Source organism: Aquarana catesbeiana, linkage group LG01 (assembly GCF_042186555.1).
Source record: "Aquarana catesbeiana isolate 2022-GZ linkage group LG01, ASM4218655v1, whole genome shotgun sequence".
NCBI classification, from domain to species: domain Eukaryota; kingdom Metazoa; phylum Chordata; class Amphibia; order Anura; family Ranidae; genus Aquarana; species Aquarana catesbeiana.
The window spans coordinates 250,886,771-250,903,865 of NC_133324.1; the positions used below are offsets into that span (position 1 = coordinate 250,886,771).

At 39.7% G+C, this 17,095-nt stretch overlaps 1 protein-coding gene and 1 long non-coding RNA gene across 2 annotated transcripts in view; one reads left to right on the forward strand and one right to left on the reverse strand.

The window, feature by feature from the left end:
• The window catches only part of TMEM132B (transmembrane protein 132B), an 857,592-nt gene that overhangs the window by 124,521 nt on the left and 715,976 nt on the right, over window positions 1-17,095 (forward strand). The gene's annotated exons all lie outside the window — the stretch shown is intronic.
• On the reverse strand, window positions 9,097-10,913 carry LOC141127656 (uncharacterized). Its single transcript, XR_012241578.1, has 3 exons — window positions 10,760-10,913; window positions 10,584-10,675; window positions 9,097-9,343 (listed from the first exon to the last, which is right to left on the reverse strand). It is a non-coding gene; the product is annotated as an uncharacterized lncRNA (long non-coding RNA).

Here is a 17,095-nt window from a genome sequence, read left to right on the forward strand (position 1 = left end):
CGGCTAGAGATGTAACATTTCTGGAAATTTTGAAGCCATGTGAAAAAAACATTTTTTCCCTATTTTTTCGAGAATAAATTGAAATTTTGGAATAATTACAATTACATTGGGTTTAAATAATTTTACAAATTGAAAGTAATTTTATTACACTGAGAATGCAAAATACAGTGTATATAAAAGTATTATGCTTGAAATAAAAGTACAACCTGTTCAGTAATTAAGGTCACTTTTAGGATTTACCCACTTATTGACCAGACCATTTTTTGTGATACAGCACTGCGTTATTTTTAACTGACAATTGCGCGGTCATGCGATGCTGTACCCAAGTAAAATTGATGTACTTTTTTTCCCACAAATAGAGCTTTCTTTTGGTGGTATTTGATTACCTCTGCAGATTACATTTTTTGTGCTATAAACATAAAAAGACCGCCAATTTTGAATAAAAAACAATATTTTTGACTTCTTGCTATAAAACATTCCCAATAAAAATGTTTTAAAAATCTGATTTCTTCATCAATTTAGGCCAATATGTAATCTGCTACATATTTTTGATTAAAAAAATCCCAATAAGCGTATATTTACTGGTTTGCTCAAAAGTTATAGCGTGTACAAAATAGGGGATAGATTTATGACATTTTTCATATTATTATTTTTTTACTAGTAATGGCGGTGATCAGCGATTTCTAGCTGGACTGCGACATTGCGGCGGACAGATCAGGCACTTTTGACACTTTTTTGGGACCAGTGACATTATTACAGTGATCAGTGCTAAAAATATGCACAGATCACTGTATAAATGACACTGGCAGGGAAGGGGTTAATGTCAGGGATGCTCAAGGGGTTAATTGTGTTCTCTGGGTGTGTTTACTAACTGTATGGCGGATTGTCTGACTGTGACAACACAGAGATCCTCTTTCCTGCATAGCAGGAAGACAAGATCCTGTGTCATTCCCTGTCAGAACGAAGATCTGGATCAGCAGATCCCTGTTCTGTCTCTGTGGGGAACGACCGTGGGCAGCCAACGGACATTGCGTCTGCTGGACCCGCTGATTGGCTCCTCCGCTGGTCAATTGGTGCGCGTGTGCCCACACAGGCTAGCTACCTTGCCACAGTATAACTGCAGCGGGTGGTCGGCAAGTGGTTAAAATAAACTTGCTTTTTAAAATTGTATTTTTTGTTACAAATGGAATAACAAGAACTGTATATGTTAAGAACATTTCACCTATACATGAGAACAGGTAACCACCCCCTTTTCCTTGTAATAATTTAAAAGCTTCCTGTCAATATGCATTTTTAGTTACTGACAATGCTGATCCAGAAGCATATATTGCTCTATGAAGCGCTTGATCAATGTACTCCTAATTTTCAGGTGTCATTATCTATAAATGAAGGTATTATGCATTTTTGGAAGGCTGTGGTTTGTAGCACTTCCTTGCTGACAATGCTAATTCAGAAGCATATATTGCTCTATGAAGAGCTTGATCAATGTTCTCCTGATTTCAGGTGTCATTATCTATAAATAAAGGGATTGTGTATTTTTGGAAGCCGTGATTTGTAACACTTCCCTACTTGAAGATGCTGCTGGTGAGGAAACACTGTGATGATCCAGAAGCAGCAGAGTGTTTCTGGAATGAGAACTCTGGAGGGAAAATCTTCTTGCACTTTCATTATGGTCCTCATCATTTAACATCATGAAGTATTTTTAATGTCTTTATGGCACCTCTGGCATGCAAAGATGTGTTCTGTCAACCTTGTAGAATTTGGAAAAGAACATTTCTCTCATTTGAGAACTACATTGAAAAGTATAACTTGAACTGTATTTGGCTTGTCTTCATCTGATAGAATTTGCAATTTAAGACTTTATATAAAGTCTCAGAAATCTTTCAATAAGGTCTTTGTGTTGTATATCTGAATGCCATGTCATAGATATATTATGTATCATTGTAAAAGAACATATTCTACGCTTCTTTTTTTTTTTTTTTTCAGAAAAAAAAGAAAGAACACTTTGAAAAAAAAGTGAAATATACAGTTTTTTCCCCCCCATATTTAAATTTTTTTCTGGGCTTTCCCATGTCTAGGCACAGCATATAAACATATGTCATCTGGTTTAATAAGCACTTATAGAAATCTTTGCCTATACATAGTTCCCTGTTTATTTTCTTTAAAATGCAACTATATTGAAAATAGTATATTATGTTACAAAGGTGGAATTGGCTACTATTTATGACTGCATTGAAATGCATTCTTTCCTTCCTAATATCACCCCTACTTATGTTGTGATCGTTTCCGCTGATGGACTGGTCTACATATTTTTCCAGCCTCTGCCATTGAAGTTGTTTACCTATGAATTCTTGCTAACTCGTTATACCAAATATGTCACCTTACTACTATATAGAGACTGAAGGGTTAAATAATTGTTTAATATAATGATGAATAATATTTCAGGCTGTGGAGTGCCTTTTTAACAATTCAGTTTAAAGGAGTGTTATAGAACATTTTTCCAGTAAGCTGATTTATTCATTGTGAAACATAAGTGAACGTATGTATCAGACAAATATCTAGGTTGTTAGACATAGGAAACCGCTGGAGTTTTTTATAACCTCTTCTAAGTAACAGTATAATTTGCCTAGATACTAATATGTAAAGAATTCTACATATGTGTATCTCTATGATTGGTTAAATGAATAAGGAGGTATTTTCCTTATAATTAGGGATGAGCCGAACACAAAACAATTTGTGCGAACACCATTAAAGTCTATGGGACACGAACATGAAAAATCAAAAGTGTTAATCTTAAAGGCTTTTATGCACGTTATTGTCATAAAAAGTGTTTGGGGACCCGAGTACTGCCCCAGGGGACATGTATCAATGCAAAAAAAAGTTTTTAAAACTGTATTTTTTTTAGGAGCAGTGATTTTAATAATGCTTAAAGTGAAACAATAAAAATGATGGTATCGTGCCTGGGGGGGTCTGTCTGTAAAGTAACGCATCTTTCCCATGTTTATAACAGTACCGCAGCAAAATTGCATTTCTAAAGGAAAATATACAAAAAAATCATTGAAAAAAACAATGTGGGTTCCCCCCCAGTCCATTACCAGGCCCTTCAGGTCTGGTATGGATTTTAAGGGGCGCCAAAATGTAAAAAAAAAATGGTGTGGGGGTCCACCCCAAAATCAACACCAGACCCTTATCCGAGCATGCAACCTGGCAGGCCGCAGGAAAAGGGGGGGCGAGAGAGCACCCCTCCCCTCTTGAACCATACCAGGCCACATGCCCTCAACATGGGGAGGGTGCTTTGGGGTCCCCCCAAAGCACCTTGTCCCCATGTTGATGGGGACAAGGGCCTCATCCCCACAACCCTTGCTCGGTGGTTGTGGGGGTCTGTGGGCGGGGGGCTTATCAGAATCTGGAAGCCTCAGATCCTGCCCCCCTATGTGAAAGGGTATAGGGTACATTGTACCCCTACCCATTCGCCGAAAAAGTAAAAATGACAGGAGACAATTTTTTTACAATTCTTTTATCAAAGAAAAAGTGTCCCATGATGTAAATCCATCGTCAATCATGGGGCGACGGTTCTGAGAAAAAAAATGGAACAACTCCACCTCCATGGGAGGCATTCCGCTGACTGACGTCTTTTCACTTTGACAGCTGTTATATTGGGGCCACCCGGTGACGTAAACGGGTGACCTGCCCCCTCTGACGGCACATGATGTCAGAAGGGGGTGGGGTCACCCAGTTACGTCACCGGGTGGCCCCGCCCTTGGATATATAACAGCTATCACCGTGAAAAGACTGCAGCCAGCGTGACGCCTCCCATGGAGGCAGAGTTTTTTCGTTTTTTTTTTTTATTGGGACCGTCGGTGCAGTGATTGAAGATGGATGGACATTGGAGGGCACTTTTTTTTTTAAATAAAGGAATTGTCAAAAATGGTCTCCTGTTGTTTTTATTATTTTGACACTTTTTTGGTGAATGGGTAGGGGTACATACCCATTCACATGGGGGGGGGGGCTGGGATCATGGGGCCCCCTTGTTAAAGGGAGCTTCCAGATTCTGATTAGCCCCCCGCCCATAGACCCCCACAACCATCGGGCAAGAGCTGTGGGGATGAGGCCCTTGTCCCCATCAACATGGAGACAATGTGCTTTGGAGGGGGCCCCAAAGCACCCTCCCCATGTTGAGGGCATGTGGCCTGGTACGGTTCAGGAGGGGAGGGGCGCTCTCTTGTCCCCCTTTTTCCTGTGGCCTGCCAGGTTGCATGCTCAGATAAGGGCCTGGCACTGATTTTGGGGGGGCCCCCACGCCATTTTTAAAAAATTTTGGCACAGGGTTCCCCTTAACCACTTCAATACACTGTATTATATAAACTACACTGCCTGCATTGACTTAAAATAGAGTATACACTGAATATATAGGCTAAATAGAAAAAACAAAAAACACAGCGCTTTCAAACAAGACCCCTAAAAAAGCTGCAGTTCAACTGTTCAATATTCACAACAATACAAAAAAACAAAGAAAAAACTGCGCTATGCCATGAATGATAAATGCATAAAAATAAATTGATGCAAATAGGAAGAATGTGAGAAAACATCAAATATGAATATATACATTGAGATTATATAGCAAAATATATAAGAAAGAAATTCAAAGAATAATCTGAATAATATTAAGTGCATATAAATCAATTAGTGCCAAAATCAAAAATAGTGAAAAAAACATAGATTGTGATTAATATTATGTAACAGAGTCCATGGATCAGAAAATCGGAGGGTCTTCAAGGGGAATGGGAAGAGTCCCCTGATAGCTCTTCATAGGGATCAGTGTGGAAAGGTAGGAAATTGAAAACACCCCTCGCAGTGATCCTCCACCACCTAAATTACACGCTTACCAGATTGCAAGCTCAACAGGCTCATAGACAGACCAAAGACCAGGTAGGTAGTAGGCAATAAAGCATCCCTCTATACAGCGTGGCGGATAGTGGGGAAACCAGGCACATATATGACCTCAAATCCGGATATCCAGCCAGCAATAGACATCCCTCTAGCAGCGTAGCTGGACTGGTAGATGTCCTCAGCACTGGCTGCCTCTGACCACCCAGCCAGTACTGCCTACCCGGTCTTTGGTCTGTCTACGAGCCTGTTGAGCTTGCAATCTGGTAAGCATGTAATTTAGGTGGTGGAGGATCACTGCGAGGGGTGTTTTCAATTTCCTACCTTTCCACACTGATCCCTATGAAGAGCTATCAGGGGACTCTTCCCATTCCCCTTGAAGATTCTCCAATTTTCTGATCCATGGACTCTGTTACATAATATTAATCACAATCTATGGTTTTTTCACTATTTTTGATTTTGGCACTAATTGATTTATATGCACTTAATATTATTCAGAATATTCTTTGAATGTCTGTGTTATGTATTTTGCTATATAATCTCAATGTATATATTCATATTTGATGTTTTCTCACATTCTTCCTATTTGCATCAATTTATTTTTATGCATTTATCATTCATGGCATAGCGCAGTTTTTTCTTTGTTTTTTTGAATATATAGGCTACACTGAATGCAGAGTGTATATATATATATATATATATATATATATATATATATATATATATATATATATATAAAATCAAATACACTGCCACTAACTAACCTGTGTAACCTGCCTTATATAGGGTGGGACGTGGACTTTGTACCCCTGAGCCATGATTGGCCAAAGGCACCCTGCCTTTAGCCAATTATGGCTCTCTCAGCAGAGCATGCTGTGATTGGCCAAAGCATGCAGGTCAGGTGCATGCTTTGGCCGATTATCATAAGTCAATGCACTGCGATCTCACAGTGCATTATGGGGCGTTCCGCGGTGCTCGAATTTCCCGCGAACGCCCCATATGTTCGGTTCATTTTAGAACAAGGGAACACCTGATGTTTGAGTCGAACTTACATTCGACTCGAACCGCGGGCTCATTCCTACTTATAATAAAGGAAATCTGTCATCTAACGCACCTATCATAATATGCATTATATTTGTATCTGATTGGTGGGCAGAAATGTTCCAACGCACCTGTTTTTGTACTTGACATGATGGACCACACCCAATAAACAAGTCTCTGCTCTTCATTCCAGTGTCTCTGTGTGTGATTAAGCAAGACATCCAGGGCCCTGAGTCAAGGGTAAAGTTAATAGGGAGACCAATAGCAGAATTTAACCACTACAGCAACCTGTGCCTAAACTGGACGTACATAATAGGAGATTACTGTCTGATATAATTTTTCTGTTTGACTGCCTCACCTTAATATATAGCCAACTTTAATTTATGTCCAACTGGGAAACCTTGGAGTATTCTAACTATATACTAAGACAATGTTTATTGGGAGAAACTTGATAAAACAGAAACTATACTTGGAAAATATAAAAATGTTAAACCTATGGAATAAACACTCTCCTGACTGGTATACACCATATCACCAACTTGCTTACATTTAGGCAAACAAACCCTTCCTTTCTCCAACTTTAATTTATTGCCAACTGGAAAACTTTGGAGTATTCCAACAATATACTAAGACAATTTTTACTGGGAGAAACTTTAAAAAAAAAGAAACTATACTTGGAAAATATAAAAATGTTAAACCTATGGAATGAACACTCTCCTGATTGGTATACACCATGTCGCCAACTTGCTTACATTTAGGCAATCAAACCCTTCCTTTCCCCAACACCCCCAACTGTATGGGTTTGTAAAATACAACCAACGTAGATATTGTTTTCATTGCTCTTTTTCCCAATGAACAATGGCAGATAATCAGTCTGCATTGAAGATTAGTGGCCTCAGATGCAGCTTGGCATATTGCATTTGGCAGACAAGCTAGACATTTTGATGCTCTTGCCTTAGAGAATGGTTTGGAACCTTTCAGAGCTGCCTAATGGGCTAATGTGAGCTCTAGCAGAACTGTGAAGTTTAAAACCTAATAGCTTGGGATTAGTTACACCCCATGAGCTGGTCTGTCAAATTAGAAGTAGAGATAGGCAGATCAGCGCTGAGCTACAAGAAGAAAAAAGCAATTTACCAGTTTAACTCTTTTCATTGTCTGGAATTGATGTGGTCTGAAAATACTTAACAAAATCAGGCTCAAAATGAAATGCAGACACAGTATCATTATTTAAAACTTAGAAACAAGATCATTTGTATGGGTAACCATGTGGTTGTGTTTTCATGTCTGGCTTACTAATCCTTTATAAATAGGGCCCTAGAATAAAGAGTCAAGGGCCCTATTTATAAAGGATTAAAGTCAGACAGTTTCAACTGGCTTTGCTGAAATTTTACTCCTCTTCGAAGTGAACTCACTATGTGGAAAAGCTAATGTTGTGTATTAAAGTAAACACCTCGTGAAAAAAATACAGGAGGTCTATTTGCTGACCCTGTCTTCTAACAATGCTGATTTCCTGACTGTTTCACTGACAAACTAGCTGGACTACATTCCAATCAAAACAAGTATACAGATCATGAAAAGCAACAACAACAAAAAAAAAAAAAAACGCCAGAACTTCTGCATATTTGTTCCATGCCAGGGACTCAAAGTATTGAAGAAGGAGGAAATGCATGATGACCATGCAACTAACAATTTTAGAAAAATGGCAGCCTCCACTGGTATCACAATGGCAAGGGGAACAGCAAGCATGGGGATCTCTGCCATGATAATGCCAGCCTGTATGCCCTCAGCATTGTAAGGATTTGCTAAGAGGTGAGATGCAGTGGGCTTTGAAAGTTAACTGAAAGTTAATTTTATATCAATTTGCATAGAAGGTATTATACCTGACAACAGTGTGCCTATTTGGCACAGGAGACTTGAAGACTTGGAGAGTAGGGTGTAACTGTTCATCACACATATTTTAAAGTCTACTTTGAAGGAAATGTTAGCATTTAAAGTTGAACATGGGGTAGAAAAACCATATTTCCTTGGATAGCCACAAAGGATATAAATCCACTTTGTGTGCACCAAATGCCTTTGCAAACCAGTAGCAGTGACATAATCATTGTGCTGTAGCCTGCAGAAAACTAAAGGAGGGGGGCGGTTACCAGACCAGTCACCCTTCACAAGGAGGGAGAGAACAGTAGTGACTGGTCTGTATTACAGTACATAAAGCTCCTGCATAGAGGCAAAGGTTTACACTGGATTACTGCACAGACCGGGAAGAAATACAAAGCACATACCAAGATTCAAGAAGAATATACAAGCCTCTTGTATTTAGACAATATTTGCTTATATCAGAATTCAGCTTTAAATCAAGATGACATAGAATATTAATCTAATTTATGCCAGCAACAGGGCCGGTAAGTTCTTTCTTGGTTAATTGTCACTATTGTCACTAAGTCGCCAATATCCCTACAATTTTAAAATCTGCAGCTTTGCCATCCTTAAAACTCATGCGTGAGATGGTGATTGTGACTGGGTGCCTCCACCATAACAATTAATCAAAAGCTTGGCCTCACACAGATTTGGTAATTTTCTGCGGCTATGGGAACAAGAGACACTGGGCCGCTGGGACTTTAGGGTGTGCTGCTCCATATCAGAGGTATGTTTTGTGGGGGAATTGATAGTATTTGTTTCAAATGGGAGACTCAAGGGAAACGGTGGATCTAAAGTAATTGGGCCTGCCAATTAAAATAATCTAAAATGCAGTGAACAAGGGCTATAGAAAAGCTCAGTGAATTCCTGAAACATATCACAAAAGAAGCTAAATACTCCAGAGTAGTGATTAGAGAAAGTCTGACAAATATCCTTTGTTATGGCAAAATTAAATGTTAATAAAACTACAAAAAGGGTATAAAACACTTAGTAACAACATGATCCCCTATCTCATGAGTATCCCACATAGTTTGTTGGGTTGTGTTTGACTAGTGTACATTTCAATTGCAGCCCTGCAAACATTCAGGATAGACAACAGTAGACTTATCAAGGTCTGTCTTTCCTGTCTTTTTTTTCCAACATAGTAAATTCAAAAACAAAACAAAAATCCAAAAGCAAAAGATTGCTTTTGTTGCCTCTGTAATCAGGAAAGGAACTGAGTTATCTGAAAAGAATGGTACCACTCCTCTTCAGGTAGGTTTTACTAATCATGTAATGGTTACAATAAAGCAATAGGGCCATTATCATTAATGTCATCTAAACACATACTGTACATTTATTCATGAATTATCCTCTTAAAACAAAAGTTGTTCACTCATCTGTGTTGCCTTGTACATTCCAGAGAAAATATACTTTTTTTCTGAGCAGTAGATGACTTGTTGCTAGTGGTTCAGGGACAATCAGTGTGCGGCCTTATTACAGAACTGTGGTTTCTTTAGAACTATTAGGTGTAAAAAAAAAATAACAAAAGAAACTTGTTATGACTGTTCCACACATTTATCTTTTCGCAACATACTGTAATGAGTACCTTGAAATATAATAACAACAGTAATGACCAAGTAAATGTAATTCTAAAAAAACATCCTCTTGCCTTTACATTGCCCACTCCTATATGTAAAAAGTAAGACTGCTTCTTGATGGTGTATTAGTTATTTTAGACTCTGTACTTTTTTGGGTATATTTCAACATCATTGAAACTTACGAATGGTAAATGCCCCAATAAATCAGGAAAGGACTCTGCAAAAATTAACATTTCTTTATCAGAATTTTCTATGAATCGGTAAGCAGCAGTCAAACTTAAACTTAAAGGAGAAGTACAGCCAAAGATTGTTTGGCTGTACTTCTCCTGTGGATCACAGGTGTATAGTTCGTTTTGCACTTCTGTGACCCATTTTCAGCAGACAGTCGGCTGATGTCACAAAGTCAGTCCAGGCTGGAGCAAGATTGCAAAAATATGGTCAGGATCCGCCCACATGCCTGGACCGGCACCCAGCTTAGCCTCTCAGCAAGCCTCTGAGAGCCTGAGCCGGGCAGAGCAGACAGCGGTAACTGACAGTCACCAGCTCTCTGCTTATGGAGCTCTGAGAATCGAGTGATCAGCTGTGTTAGATCTCTCGGTTCTCAGCCTTACAGCCGGCAGGGGACAGATGCAGCATCAGACCGATGCTGCATCCACCTAGGTAAGTATGATTCAAAAATTGAAAAAAAAAATCCTTACTTCTCTTTTAAGGTAATTAAACCACTATTGTATCAGTAAAATTAACCCAATCCTTTTATGTATGGAAGCATAAGACTATTTACAAATTGCCAATGATTACTCTGTAAAAACCACCTTCCCATGTGTTTCTGCAAATTTCTTTTCTGCACTCCTCATTTGCACATCCACTGTCATTTCTCCTTCTCTGGCACCTTTCAGGTGTAAGAGCCTTAACTGACACTGCTGTGGTCATGTGGCTTCGCTCCTTGCATCTGTCATTGAACAGACCTCAAATCACAAATGTAAACATAAGTGAAAAAAAACCCCTTAAATGTAACCGTTATTCTTAAACTTAATCTATAGCCCTGTCTCTTCTATATCAGTGAAAAGCATTATTATAATAGAAATGGTATTAGAATGAAAATAATACAGGTAATAACGCTGGAAAAAAACACTGGCCTGGAGGCCAATGCCCCCTGCTCACCTTGCCAGATCTCATCCACAGGTATAATGTTCCTTGTATGTCCTTGATATAATAGATATATAATAGGTATAAAAGAGAGTAGTTCTTGAATTCTGCCAGGCAGATAGAAAATAGTTAAATATCTATATAAATATTCATCAGTCTCGCAGTCTGATCTGAAATGTAGGGTCACTTACATGATACGCTGTATGGTTGTCAGTGTCTGGTCTCGCTCACATCTGCCTCCAGTGTCTTTGCAGCCTGTATGATTGACAGGTCCGTCCGCCAGAGCCGATTTAAGCATTGTGTGATGTGTCCTTAGACGCTTTTTAAGCGACTGACTGCAAAGAAAGGAACGATAGTGCTGACTTCTCTAGAAATCTAAGAGATACAAAAGCCCAGAAGGATTTCATCATAACTCCATGGGGGACTCCAGGCCAGCAAGTTTCATTTCACAAATTTTAAAAGTCCATTCATTTGTTACAAGATGTCTTTTCAAACAAGCACAGTTTTTTTCTGTATCGGTACACTGCCAGGTCAGTCTTATTTATTTGGTTCTCAGGAACTTTATTTAGATGCAGATAAAGAGAAAATCTATCCATAGCTCACACATTCATTAACCTCTTCACTTATGTCCTATTTGTGTCTAGATTTATTACACATCATAAGGTTTGTTTTCCCTATATATGCAGGAATGCAGTCAACTCCACTGTATCAAATTATATTTTCTAAAATGTCTCGTCAGTCACAGGTATGCGCTCACTTGTGACCAGGCTCTGGAAGGATCTCGACAATAATGTTAAGATTCACCCAGATACCTGATCAGCAGCTGGCTCAGCATCGCTGAGAGCCTGAAACAGCCACTTCCACCCCCTCCTGAACCTGCCACTCCAGTGAGGACTGGAGAGGTGAAGCAGAGAATGGTACTGAAGACTGAGAACTGACTGATCAGCTGTCATGTGATTGCTCAAGTTCTTGGGTTTAGAGCCTTTGGGGGACAGCTGCAGCATCAGACTGATACTGCAGCAGGGAGGTGAGTATAGGTGTTTGTTTTTTATATTCCCACACTTCTCCTTTTATATAGACTGCAGGATTTGCCCTCCTGTGGTAACAAATCCAGACCGCACCATGGGCGTGTCCTGATCTGATTTGGTTATGGTTTGCAACAGGGGCATAACTACAGATCTTGGGGCCCCATGGCAAAAATGTGATGCCTCCCCCAGGCAGCATCTCTCTGTAGCACCACTGTGCTGCTACTGATTTTAATGTTCAACTAAAGGCTTCTGTATGACAGTCTAAACAAGTCCCACATCCAGTTAGCCCTGGTTTACACTAGGAAATGGTGCGGGATACCTGATCTGTGCGCGTTTCCCGCACCGTGTTCAAAGCGCACTGCTCTTGTGATCTGCAGCGGGTGTCAGTGCAATGTTAATGACACCTCAGATGCAGGTTGCAAATGTAGGTCACAAATGCAGCACGTTGGCCTGCACCAGATCGCATGATACAAAACTACAATGCGATCAGGATGCAGTACATTTCCAAAACTAGTGCACTCACTACTTTTGGCACGATTTGAGCTAATTTAAAATGAATGGGCTCAAATCGCATCACACTGAATCGTATATGAGTTGCACAGGAATGTGGTGCACAGTGTGAATGTGAAAGTGTGAACCTAGCCTTACTGTGAGATGCAGAAGTCTCATAAAATAAACAGAAAACTTCCTTTTACCTTCTCTGACTGAGTCAAATCCTCCTTCAATGGTGTCTTTTTTACACTTCCTTCCAGACACTGCAGCTTATAGTGGGAGGGTTTCAGCAACAGAGCCAGTGCTGTCAATCTGGAAAACCACCTACTTTTTGCATCAGGAAATACTGCATATTGGCAGCTAGGGCAGGCAAGGTAGACTAGTCACCCCTCCTATGGAGAGGACTGGAAATGTTTAGCCCAAGAGGGAAATACAACCAACCTGCCCTTTCACAGAAAGTTCAGCATACATGTGGGTGTTACCAATATGCAAACACAGCAGATCATGTAACAAGCCAGGATTCTGTCACTTCAAAAGTCAATATAAATAGAGGGTGAACAGTAGAAAGTGGTCTGAGTGGCTCTAGAATATCATGCACCTCATCTCGTTTAGCAAAGACTAAGAGTATAGAGGAATGGTATTATTGCAGTGCTAGTAATAAATGGTACATAGAAAGTTAGATAGTAAAAAATAAAATTTCTTTATTAATACAAAAAGAGAGAAAGCAAAAAATATTTTTTTTGCAATTTAAAATTAATATAGAGCATATACATGTATTGGGTTGCTGGTGTCCCAAGAAAGAAAGGTGGTCACAAATAGATGTTGAGTCCCAACATGTTTCGCCAGTAATGGCTTCCTCAGGGGATAATGTGGGACCACTACAAAATAATCCAGCTGGCAGTAGTGCCACCACTGGTGTGCATTTTTAATTCCATGAACACACCAACTGTTCAGCTGACCGAGCAACATTAATACTCTACATCTTTGTCAAGGTATGTCCATTTTACATATGGTATATATTTATGCTTATAAAATCTGCCTCATTTAGTACTATAAAAGAAGAAACCTATCAATCAGAATTCATCTTTCAATAAGTTGACAACAATAGTTTGAAATTTGATTGTTTTAAATGGGTGATGTGCTTAGCATATCCCTTTTGCTTCTTGGAATGACACATTAGATAAGTCAGCTTATTTAGTGGCCCTTAATGTATTATCTGTCTGTATGCATATGTGTAGTCTCTACTGTTTTTTTCTTTTAAAAAGGTAAAACTACGACTCAATTAAAAGGTCTCATGCACACAGGCATCTAAGTGCATCGCAGAGATAAAGCTTAATGTTGTGTACATTATTTTATGCACTGATGCACATTAGCTGATGCAAGGCGGCCGCAATTAATGTGTATGATGAATGGAGGTTGTCATGCAGACACTACACAGGTTAGGATTACAATGCATTTTGGCATACCAAAACTACACAGAGGTGTGGTGCTGTATGTCAGCCAAAGAAGGCTGCGCTTCTTCCCTGTTTTGTGTGTGCGCACTTCATCTTCTATTTTAGATGTGTGTTACAGCCATTCTGCAAATTAGGTTGTGTCAAGGCATTATCCAAACTCCTACTAAGTGTCTTAATGACATGCTTACCTGCCCATAGACTTGAGCACGTGTCTTTCTATCAGAACTCATTTGCTACAGGAGATCTGCAGTCATATCTAAAAATTAACAGTTTTTGGTTTGTCATTTGAGCCCCGAAATTTCATCAACAGCCAAATATGGGACTGACAACTGCAGAATGTATTGTAGATAGTCACTAAATAATAACTATTGATTAGACAGAGCGTCGTAACACGCTAGGCATGGAAACAGTCTGCAGATACTTTATCTCCAAATTTAAATCTTTTTATTGTATGTGAATCCTCATAAACAGGAATTTATCATATAGTCACCTTTCTGGGAGGAGAAAATAAACTCATAAACAAGCAAAATATAACCAAAAACAGCATATGATTCTAAAATAAGTGTTCAACTTAGTAGTGGCCAAAATTCTTCTATGGTGAGCCCCAAGTTTGGTCCTTGACATGACCAAACTACCACACATTAAATTCAGTGAATATTCAGTGTCAAAGACAACAGGTATAACAGGATATAGTCATAGACTATGGGAATGATACAAGAGATGGTCAGAAACTACTGGTGCAGGAGATGGTCAGAGACTGCAGACATGATACAAGAGATGGTTTGAAAATGCATACTTGATACAGGAGATGGTCAGAGATTGCAGAAATAGTACAGGAGATGGTCAGAGACTGCAAACATGATACAAGAGATGGTCAGAGACTGCAGTAATAATACAAGAGATGGTCAGAAACTGCAAACATGATATGGGAGATGGACAGAGACTGCAGTAATAATACAAGAGATGGTCAGAAACTGCAAACATGATACAGGAGATGGTCAGAGATTGCAGAAATAATACAGGAGATGGTCAGAGACTGCAGACATGATACAAGAGATGGTCAGAAACTGCAAACATGATACTAGAGATGGTCAGAGACTGCAGTAATAATACAAGAGATGGTCAGAAACTGCAAACATGATAAGGGGGATGGTCAGAAACTGCAGACATTATACAGGAGATCATCAGAGACTGCAAGTATATGCTGCAGAAGACTGTCAGAGACTGTGAACCTACTGCAGGAGTTATTGAAGACTGGGGAAATGCTTCAGGAGATAGTCATAGACTGGAGACATATTACATGAGACTACTAGAAATCACAGTTATAACAGGGCAATAGGGAAACAAAGATCACTGTCTGCAGGGGCCAAAGGACTGCATGTGACCCCCAGGCTGATAGTTGGGCACCTGGGATTTATCATTTTTACCTATGTTCATGTGATGAGAGGACTGCTAACACAGGTCTGCAGTAACTGCACAACTTACAGTCCATTCTAGTTAATCAAAAATTGGATATTTTAGCCACACTTTGTTGCTTAGAGAATTTTAGCAGTTGAGTAGTAATCTAAAATTACCTACAGAGTAGTTATTGCATTCAGAAATCACTGTAAGAAGCAGAAAAGATTGAGCTAGTGTACTCGCCAACAGTTAGTGAGGTCAGTCATACAAAATTCACTAATCACAAAATCAAGAGATTAGGACCTTTCAAAATGTTAATGAATCCATTGCTTTGTATCTATCCTAACAAAGCTCACAGAGAAAGCTCTCATTGTTTTGCCAAAATTGTTCCTTTTATCCTGGTTCAGGCACATAGCTAGCTATGGCATACTGATATTTTTAACCCATGTACTTAACAAAGGCATTGGGGTGCTTTCCTTTTTTTATCACAGAGTGTATTATTGCCCCCGGCATTATACCCAGTTTATCACAGCTTATGACAAAAAGGTGAATTAAAACTGGACTCTGGACAGATATAAGACACACATTAATCCAACTGGGTATTCGTGACCTTTTTCCTGTTGGTGCAACAGGCATATACGACAGCACAGCAAGTAAACCTTAAAACCAACTGTATGCATATACTGCATGCTTCAGCCACTTCCATTGATCTCTGCTGGGAGTGTACACCCAGGATAGTCACTGAGCTGTCACCGTTTATGGATTAAAGTCGGTGGTTAAATAAACATTAAATGCATTTTTAAAGTGCCACTAAATTAGTATAAACATTTGGCTTGGTTGCAAGCCTGCTTTATTACAACAGCACATGGATTGGGAGAGGGATGGGCCTGGGGGCCAATTAGCTGAGTTGCATGACAATATCTTGACAAGAAACGTGCTAATGGAGGAGAGAGAAGACAGGTGACCTCATCGGTCTACAGAGAAAGTAAATGGTTCTCTTTTATATATTAGCTTTAAAGGAGAAGTAAGACCAAAGCTCTTATGCCCCTACCTCTCATATGGATAACAGGAGTGCACTTCATTCTGCACTCCTGTGACCCATTTTCAGCTGACAGCGGTCTAAAGCCTTCTGTTAGCTGACGTAACTGAGCCGGTCCAGGCTCTGGATCGAGCCTGACTTTAATGTCGGGATACACACAGATTCCTAAGCAGCAGTTGGCTCAGTCTTTCAGAAAGCAACTGCAAGCCGGAGCCAGATGCTCCTGCCCCCTCCACAGCCCAGCACTCCAGTGAGTGCTAGAGGGCAGAGCAGAAAGCTCTCTGGTCACTGAAGACTGAGAACTGAGTGATCAGCGGTCTTTGATCGATCGGTTCTCGGTATTAATATGGGAGGGGGACAGATGCAGCATCGGACCAATGCTGCATCCACCTAGGGGAGTATGTGTTCACTTTTTTTTTTTATTTCCACACTTCACTTTTAAAGAAACTGTATGCATAGTTGTATAAGCAGCTGCAGCAACAGGTCGGTGATGGTAGGAGAGGAATGGGAAATTCCTCCATCCACCACGTTTGTGTGTAGCCCTCCAAATGAAAAAAAACTAAGTAAAAAGTTAACTAAACAAACATTATACAATTTTCTTGTTCAATTTCCTTTAGATGTACCTTCAGCTATGTAGTGCAAAGACCTGGCTGATTGCATTCAAATTGTAAGCGTTTAGGTTTGACCTCATAATATATGGTTTTGGTAAATCTAAAGGAAAATTGTACAAGTACATTGTATAATGTTTGGCCAACATAAAGTGTATGGTCAGCTTAAGTGTCCTTTAATTCACCTTCTCTAACAACCCTACACTACACTAAAAGCTCTTTGCCCCATTGTTTTAGTAGGACAGATGCAACCGGAAATCATATGTTGGTTTTTAACTTCTGTAAGCCAGAACTGTCTGCACCACTGAACAGTGAGCCCTCATATAATTATATAGGGTTATCTCCTACGTGCCTCCTTTCTCAGGAGATGGTTCTATACAAGGGTATTTTGCAGGCACTGCCAGTAAGGAAGGGAATTAGAGCCAGAGGGGATGAAAACAAAGACGTGACATGATTGTCCTACAGAGGTAAGTAAGCGACTGAGGTGGGGAAGTCTAGTATGGCAATG